The sequence below is a fragment of the Cebus imitator genome, unplaced genomic scaffold, assembly GCF_001604975.1.
Source record: "Cebus imitator isolate Cc_AM_T3 unplaced genomic scaffold, Cebus_imitator-1.0 Scaffold451, whole genome shotgun sequence".
Lineage (NCBI taxonomy): Eukaryota > Metazoa > Chordata > Mammalia > Primates > Cebidae > Cebus > Cebus imitator.
Genome location: NW_016107766.1, coordinates 388,133 through 397,718, shown reverse-complemented (window position 1 = coordinate 397,718; position 9,586 = coordinate 388,133). Strand labels below are relative to the sequence as shown.

The 9,586-nt window shown below is 44.4% G+C and overlaps 1 long non-coding RNA gene across 1 annotated transcript; it reads right to left on the bottom strand.

Annotated features, from left to right (window-relative positions):
* Window positions 1-1,955: 1,955 nt before the first annotated feature.
* Window positions 1,956-6,922, bottom strand: LOC119468588. The gene is made up of 2 exons (XR_005197289.1): window positions 6,845-6,922; window positions 1,956-2,568 (listed from the first exon to the last, which is right to left on the bottom strand). It is a non-coding gene; the product is annotated as an uncharacterized LOC119468588 (long non-coding RNA).
* Between the last annotated feature and the right edge of the window lie 2,664 nt (window positions 6,923-9,586).

The following is a 9,586-nucleotide window of genomic DNA, read 5'->3' as shown; positions in this document are numbered from 1 at the left end:
TTGAGAATCCTTCGCTTTTTGTTTTTGTGCTTTTGCCTTTGTTGAGAGCCCTTACAGAGTTCTTCCCAAGATGGCTCTCTGCTTACCTTTCACGTCCCAGTCTAAGCTTGCTCCCTGAGCTCGTGGCAAGCCCATGCTCCTTCAGGTTTTTTTTCACTAGCGAAATTATTTTCTCTTCTTCATTCAAAACACAAAGCCAGAGCAATCTTGAGCTGGTTGCTAGACAAGGACCCTAGGGACAATGGTGGTTTCCACTTAGCAAGCACTTGCTACTGGATTCATATATGCCGAATGTTAGCTTGCAGTATCTCATTTAATTGTCTGAACAGCATTAGGGTAGGTGTTAGCATTTCCGTTTAATGGATTGGGTAGCTGAGGCCCAGCGTCACTGAGTAAGCTGCCCGACATCACACAGACAGCCAGTTCTCAGCGTCAGCTCTGTGTGGTCCAGAACCTGTGGCATTAACCCCACCCACAGGGAATGGTCAGGAAGATACCCTGCTTTCCCATCCTCTCTACTGTGGATCTTGATTCTTACTATAAGTTCTCAATATAATTTAATACACCAAATAGCTGACACTGGGACTCTGCTGGCATAGAAGAGAAATAGGTAATACGTCTGCTAGGATCCTCAGTCCATTTGAAGAGACGAAACACATGAAGCGCATTCCATGACATCCCTTGGGGCCTGGGACATTCTTGTGTGTTCCTCCCCACCTCCCTAATGCTCCCTTTGATCTCCTCCTGAAGCTGCCCTGTTCATACTGGTGTTCTACAGGGCTCCACCTTCAACCTACCTCTCTTCTCACCTCACATCAGGGTTTGCAGCTTTGAATAACCACAAGGAGTGTGCAGAAATTCACCCAGCAGGCTGAGCATTAAACAATAGCTCGCTTCTACAGCAACCAAACAAAACCTTTGCCTCGCTACAGGCCTTGAACCATACCCAGCCCAACAAAGCGCCCAAACAGAACGGAACATTTTTGCAATCCAAGTCATGCTCAGAGCTGCAGGGTTGTCGCTCTTATTTCTATTTCCCCAGGACAATTTCATCTATCTCAAGTACTTATCTATTATCTACTTCCTCCATGATGATAACATCTGCATGTGCTGTCTTCACCCCAGCTCTCTCTCCTGGCTTCAGACTCTGTGCATGTGAGCGTCTGCTGACATCTCCAGCTGCCCCTAGACCCAACCTGGGAAAACTCGAATGCACCACCCCCAGCCTCCTGCTTATGTTTATCTCATGTTTATCTCCCCTTTCCTTTTCTCTCTCTCTCTCTTCCTCCAGCCCCCCAGTACCTTCCCTAATTCAGGCTGTTGCCTCAGTCCCCTGGAATATTGCTGTATCCTCCTGCCTGAGTCCCACCTCTCTCCCAACCATCCTTCTCATCCAGCCTGAGTCACTGACCAAAAATAAAAATGCAGGGCTACCTCCAGCTCCAAATTCATAGCCTGTGGGAAAAAGCACACATTCCTTATCTCGGTATCCAAGCCCTTCCCAGCCCGGCAGCACATACGTCTAGAGCCACCCCTGGTTCTCACTTCACTCTCTGGGCACAATAAATTGTGCATACTTGTCCTACATACATCACAGAGCGCCACACTCTGGAGTCTCTAGGCCCACTGCTGCCTCTGCCTGGAGAGCCTTCCTTTCCCACCCACCCACACTCTGCCTTTGCTGAGCCACTGCTATATATTTTGAAACCTATATTGGTGCCACCTCCTCCAAGAAGTCTTCTCGGACATCCTTCAAGTCTGGACCAGGCACCCCTCCTGTTGAGGGGGGTGGTGCACACTATCTTGTACCATGGCACAGGATTTCAACATTGCTTGTTTACTTGTCTGTGAACTGGAGGGTGACTATGTGTGGCAGGCACTGGAGTTGCCTACCCAACATCTAGAACCTTTTCCTGATTTTATTCAGGAAAGGAATGGCTCAGTCTTGAGGACTGTTTAATTTTTAAAAAATTTATTTTTTATTAATACATAATAGTTGTGCATACATTGGGGATACATGTGATCATTTAACACGTTTGAATAACTTGTAAAGATCAAATCATTATCATCAGGATTTACATTGCCTTAAATTGTTGTCTTTTCTTCATGCTAGAAACATTTGAATTGCTATCTTCTAGCTACTTTGAAATATACACTAGGTGATCGGTAGTTAACCTTTGCTGTGAGCCAAGTACTGTGTTAAGCACCTTTTGTACATTAAACATTTAATCATTACATCAACCTGTGAAGTGTCATTATCACCATTTTACAGATGGGAAACTGAGGAACAAAAAGTTAAGCTCCTGGGCACGGGTTATATAACTGAGGAGTGATGGAGTCAGGATTTGAACTGTGGCCATCAGGCTTCAGAGCCCCTGCTCTTAATGGACACGATAGACTCACTGCTGTTCCCGTGAACAGCACATCACAATTTTCCCAAGGCAGCCAGTATGGCATTCCATTCTGGTTTGCCTGTGATGGGTCTAGAAACGGGCATGTAAACCCAGATATGGTCACTGGGTTACAATAAGAAGGCAGCTGGGCGCTTCTAGGAAGGGTATTCGTGCCCTATTTAAAAAAAAAAAAAAAAAAAGAGCAAAGTGAAGGTCCCTGTTCTGCCTTGCTTGTGTCTTTGAGCATTAGGCTGTAGTTGGGGACTGGGACAGCCACCTTGCCATCTGAGGGAAGACATCACTGACACACCAAGCATGGCTCTTCATGGCACCGCTGAGCTGTGGCACCTACAGCTCGTAAAGACCACAGCCCTGGACTTCTTTGTTACTTTTGATGAGCTAAGGAACGTCCGCATTGTTTTGTCAGAGGGGTTTAAACCAGAGCAACTCCATCTCGAATAGGGGCTGGATAAAATAAGGCTGAGGCCTTCTGGGCAGCATTCCAAGACAGTTTGGCATTCTAAGTCACAGGATGAGATAGGAGGTCGGTGGCACAAGATACAGGTCATAAAGACCTTGCTTATAAAACTTGCAGTAAAGAAATTGGCTAAAATCCCACCAAAACCAAGATGGCAGTGAGAGTGACCTTTGGTCGTCCTCACTGCTGTACTCCTGTCAGTGCCATGACAGTTTATAAATGCGAAGGCAACATCAGGAAGTTACCCTATGTGATCTAAAAAGGGGAGGCATGAATAGCCCACCTCTTGTTAGCACACAATCAATAAATAACCATTAAAATGGGGAATCAACAGTCCTTGGGGCTGCTCTGCCTATGGAGTAGCCATTCTTTATTCTTCAACTTTCTTAACAAACTTGCTTTCACTTTATGGATTTGCCTTGAGCTATTTCTCACAAGATCCAAGAACCCGCTCTTGGGGTCTGGATCGGGACCCCTTTCTGGTAAGAGTTTAGGCCACCACTGGCTGAGTATTGTTACTTGCAGCCAAACCCATATACCCATCCAATGCCCAGAACAGTGCCTGGCACATAGTAGGCCCTTCCTAAAGGGCTGTTTAATGAAGGAAATGAAAAACCATGTGAGCATATGTGGGAAAACAGGATAAACTCAAGGCACTACATGAATATGAAGGAAGATTCATTTTCTTGAGCCTCAGTTTCCTTATTGAGGGGGCTGGGCTCAGTGGGTTCATTTAGGCTCCCACTTTCTCTATTTTGAGTACAAGCGAAGATGAAGTTTCAGGTGTGCAGGACTGACAATAAACGTTATGAGAGAAGAGACCCTGGGACTCCCTCACAACTGCTCACTGTTTATCCTTGGCAAGCCAAGGGAGCCTGTCAAAGGACATCACTTTCTGCAGGAAGCTTCAAAGAAACATATCTAAATAGAACAAAGTCTGATAAGGGACTCGCCCAGGGGCCAGCCTCTAAAACAAAGAACTGCAAAGACCTCTCTTCTCTTGGCCTTTGATTTAACTCAGTAAAATCTGGAAGCATCAGAATGACTTTCTTTGTTCACTGTAGACTCCTGAGGCCACCCAGCGGCCTGCCTGTTTATCCACCACAGGCAGCTGGCAGGAACTCAGCAAGGCACACTCCTAGCTATACTCAGCCACTCAGATAAGGCCACTAGGGTCACTCATGAGTCCAGGGGCTTTGGAGTGGGATCTAATGTACCTGATGCTGCAGGCCAGCCCTTGGCCAAGTGACAAGGACCTCTGAGTCCTACTCTGAGGCTCCCCTGGCTGCCCTTTGTTGTCCCTAGTCACCCTTTGTGGGACCTTTGGGAAATTATACGTTAGTTCAATGGTCACTTCAATTTCCCAACTAAAAGTCTGTGTTCTGCACTCAGAAACATCTTAGTCAATTGATGTCAGTATGAACTGAAGCCTTTCTCAGGCCTATTTGCTAACTAAATCTCATCTCCCCAAGATGCCTTTGATGTGTTCATCTTGCAAGCTTTGTACCAGTTTTTAACCCTTGTTTTGCACTGCGTATCTCTTATATTACTTAAATTTTACCTGTTTCCTAGTTCCCAACTAGACTGTAAATCCCTAAAAGACAGAGCCCACAGCTTCCATCCATACTTAGGATTCAATTATTCATTCATTCATTTATTCAACAAACATCTATTAAGTACTGAGCTTTGTGGTAGGTCTGAGCTTTCAAAAATGAGTAAGACATAGCCCCTACTTTCATGATCTTAAAGTCTGTTTGGGGGAGACAGACTGTAGAAGCGGATAGTTAGGTCCCCTCCTCATCTTCATCCTGGGGTTCATGTTCCAAGTGTCACAACCCCGCTCAACCAGCCTTTATTTGAGCTGCAACTCTTTGTAACTCTGTTTCTTGTAATCGAGAGAAACCAATGACGGCATCCTCTAGGGTAAGAAATGCTTAAACTGACTCTTAAAGGATCAGTATAAGGGAAATGAGGGCATAGGGAGGATATTCCTGGCAGAGGGCACAGCACGAGCAAGAGCATGGAGGCCAAGAACAGCTTGTTATGGGCAATGCCAAACACATGTGCATTCATTTCTATTTTTGATCCTTCATTGTGGAATGAAAGGCTTTGTCCACAGTAAAGCAATCCCAAACACCAAAAGGCTGATAAAGGAGGTATTTTGGGACTCGCATAGCGAGTAAAGTCCCTTCCCTGAGCCTACAAAATTACACTGGGTAAGCAGCTGTCTCCAAACGCCATTGCTTAAAACCAGTCCTGCTGATTCACAGCCGCTTCTTTGGTGGCCAAAGATGCACAAGAGAGAGAAGGAGCGGCCCAATTGCAACAGCCAAAGTCCTGGGAATGAGAGAAATGTCTCCAAAGAGGGAATGGCGAGGTCGAAAGGGACTCTAAGAGAGTACTTCATCCAGCTGAGTGCTGAGGGCCTCACACCAAGATGGGAGAAACAGAACCAGAATCCAGCCTTCCATCTCTGGAAAATCCCACAGAAGCTACTTCCTTCTCTGCAGAGAAATACCATTTCCCCTGCAATTTAGAACTTACACATAAGAGGAATATAGACTCCCAAAGCTTAGGAGTATGGGGAATATTAATGTGATACAAGGCTGGGTTCAATCTACCCTTTAGCTTCCCAGAAAAGGCTGGCTCAAGCATACAGAGGCAATGACACATGCTCTAAAAAAATCCAGAGCATCTAAACAAGGCAATGTTATCCCCCTTCCTCTGCCATGGCTCCGCTGGGCTCCAGCTAGCTCTTCATCTCTCAAGCTCCATTTCTAGGAGCCCACACCTTGATAAATGACTGGTAACAGTCACTTGATCCCACAGAAATTAAGTGACCTACTGTGTGCAAGGCCTTGTCATTGGAGAAGTGTGAAAAGCTCAGATTTTCTTACTTGGGACCCATCCCAATCCCCCAGTGCCAAGGGATCAGATGTGGTTAGCAAAGACACCCTTGACCCACAAGGACATTCATTCCAAGCTCTGGTTTCCATCCAGCCCAGGGGATTGTCTTTCCATGACTTAAAGTGGCACCCTGCTTGCCTCTCATCTATCAGGAGCCACAGACCTGCTTTGCTTTCTAAAAAACTGGTGCCCCTGTGCTTACCTTCAGCTTTAAAGATGGCTACTTAAGGGCAAAACATGTTCCCTCAAATGCAAGTTCAATGAGGTCAGTGGCTTTATCCTGTTCATTGTTGAACCCCTGGCATCTAGGACAGTGCCTGGCACATTGTCATTGTTCAATAAATGTCGAATGAAGGAAGCATTTGTTGACTGCCTTTCCCACTAGACTGTAGCCTTGTTGTTTACCATTGTATCCTCTCTGTTTAGAACAGCATACAGCACGTTGTAGGAACTCAACAGGTATCTGTTAAATGAATAAGTATGTAGTTGACTGATTTTTTGGACATATAATTTTTCTTACAATGCCTTCAGTATTCATTCGACGAATTATTGAGTTTCTTCCACATGCCAAGCCCTGGGCCAGGCTTGGAGATCCAAAGATGCCCTAGATAGAGTCCCTGCCTCTAGCTAGTCACAGTCTAGTGGAACAGATAAATAGGAAAACAAAGTAGAGGCCAGGAGCAGAGGCTCCCACCTGTAATCGCAGCAATTTGGGAAGTCAAGGCAGGAGGATCACTTGAGCCCAGGAGTTAAGGACCAACATGAGAAACATAGCCAGACCTTGTCTTTACAATAAAATAAAATAAATTAGCCAGGTGTGGTGGCACATCCCTGTAGCCACAGCTACTCAAGAGGCTGTGGCCTGAAGATTACTTGAACCCAGGAGATTGAGGCTTCAGTGAACCATGTTCACACCACCGCAGTCCAGCCTGAGTGACAGAGCGAGACCCTGTCTCAAAAAAAACAGAAAATAACAAAGTAGAAGCCCTCTAATTTGGCAGGACTTAAACTTCCAGTTTGTCAGAAAGTTGAAAATATCAAAGTGGAGAATCATAAAAATTCCTACCATGCTGGGCAACTTCCACTTGCCCCTGATCCACTCACCTCCACTCTGGGGATTTCACCTCTGTGGACTGTATCAATGGACACCTGTGCCTTCTGCCTTCCCATTTGGCTTGTCCAATAGGAGACACTGGTATAACCTTGCAGGAAGAAAGAAGGGAGAGGCCAGGGCATCTAATTTCCTGTTTCCCCCTGCAGCTCCTTGGCACACTGGCTGCCTCCCTCAACCCGAGGCTTAGCTGCTATCAGGAGCCCTCTGTGTTCCCCCAACTTGAGGCCCTATCCTGCGGTTTTCCTATTTCTACCCACAGTTTTATAAACAATCCTTTTATTTTATTAAACTATCTTTGAAGTATCTAATTTGAGCATGTAATTTTTTCCCTGCTGTGATTCTACTAACATACACCCCTTAAACATTTTTTTAACTTTAAATATACCTACACACATACACACACACGCACGCACACACACACGTACTAATTCACCTATTCCTTAAAAGGCCAAAATCTTTTCTTTGGCTGTGGGTCTGCTAGCTGAATTTCCACGTCCTCTTTCATTCATAAACAACATCCATAACATGTAGACTATGAACTGCATATTTCTTTTTCTTTAAATTGCAGAATTTAAGGACACTTGTTAATGCTAATGCAATTCAAGTGCAGAATACCTTGAGATTTTTACAGCTTGTTTTCTAATCTTTTACAGTTGTTTCACCCACACCTAATTTTCCAGCAGTTTGTTTTCATGACTCACATTTAGGGAGGATTTTTTCCCTCTTAAAAATATCAACATTGATTTATTCGTTCATTTTTTTGAACAGCATCCATTCATCAACTCCTACTCTGTCTCAGGCTGTGGGTTGGAACATGAGGCACAAAGATGGGGCCACCATGGTCTCTGTCTTTGAGTTCAGTCTTGAGGAGATACACATGTGACCACATAATAGCATCTCATGAAAATGACCTTGCTCAAACCCCTGCACGCGTCAGCTTTTCCATGTGTCTTCCTGAAGCATTCAACTTTTAGGTTGTATAAAAACAACTCTCACTCTTTTTCCCGTTGTGTTTCATTGGTCCGCGCGATACTGAGTTAGTTCAAGCAACTACTGTAACAGGTGGAATTAGGCTAGGCAGGTTTGGGAGCAAATATCACCAGCTCCTGGTATGTGTCTAACTCCATAGGTAAGAGCAGAAGTGATAGCTAGAAGCCGGTCAGCTGTAAGGGTTCACTGGACCTCCGGCGTTGATTAGCATGCATCACAGGGTGAGCAGAGAGCTTGCCTTAAGCTAGAAGTTTGAGCTTTAAGCAGGTGCTATGTGGGTGTCCCCCCAAATTCATATGTTGAAATCCTAACCCCTTTAAGTGATGGTACTAGGATGTGGGGAGTGATTAGGTTATGGGGCCAGAGCCCTCATGAATGGGATTCATGATCTCATAAAAGAAGCTCAAGAGAAACCCCCTCACCCCTTCCCCCTGTGGGAACACAGCAGGAAGCCACCGCCTAGGAGCCAGAAAGCAAGTCCTCACCAGACACTGAATCTGCTGGCACCTTGATCGTGGACTTCCCAGCCTCCAGATTGTGAGAAATAAATCTCTGTTGCTTGTAAGCCACACAATCTATGGTATTTTGTTACAGCAGCCCAAATGGAATAATAGCAGCAGAGGTTACTTAAGAGAAATATCACCACACTTAATGTTCAGAGTGAGAGAGGCAGGCTGGGATGTATCACATACAAGTGCTGAAATGTATGGATGCCATTGTTTCAGACTGAGCTCCTACGCTACATCCCAAGAGACCAGACCAAATCACAGTGGAGTCACTCATGCTAGGCACCATATAATCAAACATACTTTTAAAATGGGATGGTTTTAAAAAAGAAGAAGAAGAAAGAAAGAAAGAAAGAGAGAGAGAGAAAGAAAGAAAGAAAGAAAGAAAGAAAGAAAGAAAGAAAGAAAGAAAGAAGGAAGGAAGGAAGGAAGGAAGGAAGGAAGGAAGGAAGGAAGAAAGAAAGAAAGAAAGAAAGAAAGAAAGAAAGAAAGAAAGAAAGAAAGAAAGAAAGAAAGAAGAAAGAAAGGAAGGAAGGAAGGAAAGAAAACAGGAGATTTACAGCAACCAGCCAGTCTACTTGAGCAGGCATGGTAAGAAAGTCATCTCTGTGAACCCTGCAACTTTGAAATGACCAGTCTGCTTTCTATTTCCTAGTTTTGGTTTCTTCAGCATTTTCTGCCTGTAAAGCCAACTCCCTCTACTCAGGTCATCAGAGCACCTGTCTATTTTCTAGAAGGGATGCTGCTTGATTAATGAACTGCTAATAAAAGCCAAACATACCTTTAAACTCAATTTGTTGAAACTGTATCTTTTGGCAAATAATAAGTTTCAAGACTTAGAGAGGAAAGCTCCTTAAAGAAGGTGACACATGAGCTGGTCTTAAAATACCAGCAGGAGTTTAGCAGAGGATGAAGAGATTCCAAGCTTAGGGACAAGCATATATAAAGGTAGTGAGAAAAGACATATAGATAATATGTACACCTCTGACCTATGTGCATGTGGGCACACGAGCCCTAGGACACACATCCAAAGACAAAATGTTCATAGTAGCCCAGTTTGAATAGAAAAAAAACAACTAGAAGCTACAGTGTGAGAATATCTTTTTAAGTGAGGTACAATTACATACTGGAATACTATACAGTAGTGTAAAATGAACAAATTATAGCTACATACAATATCATGAATGAATCTTTAAGA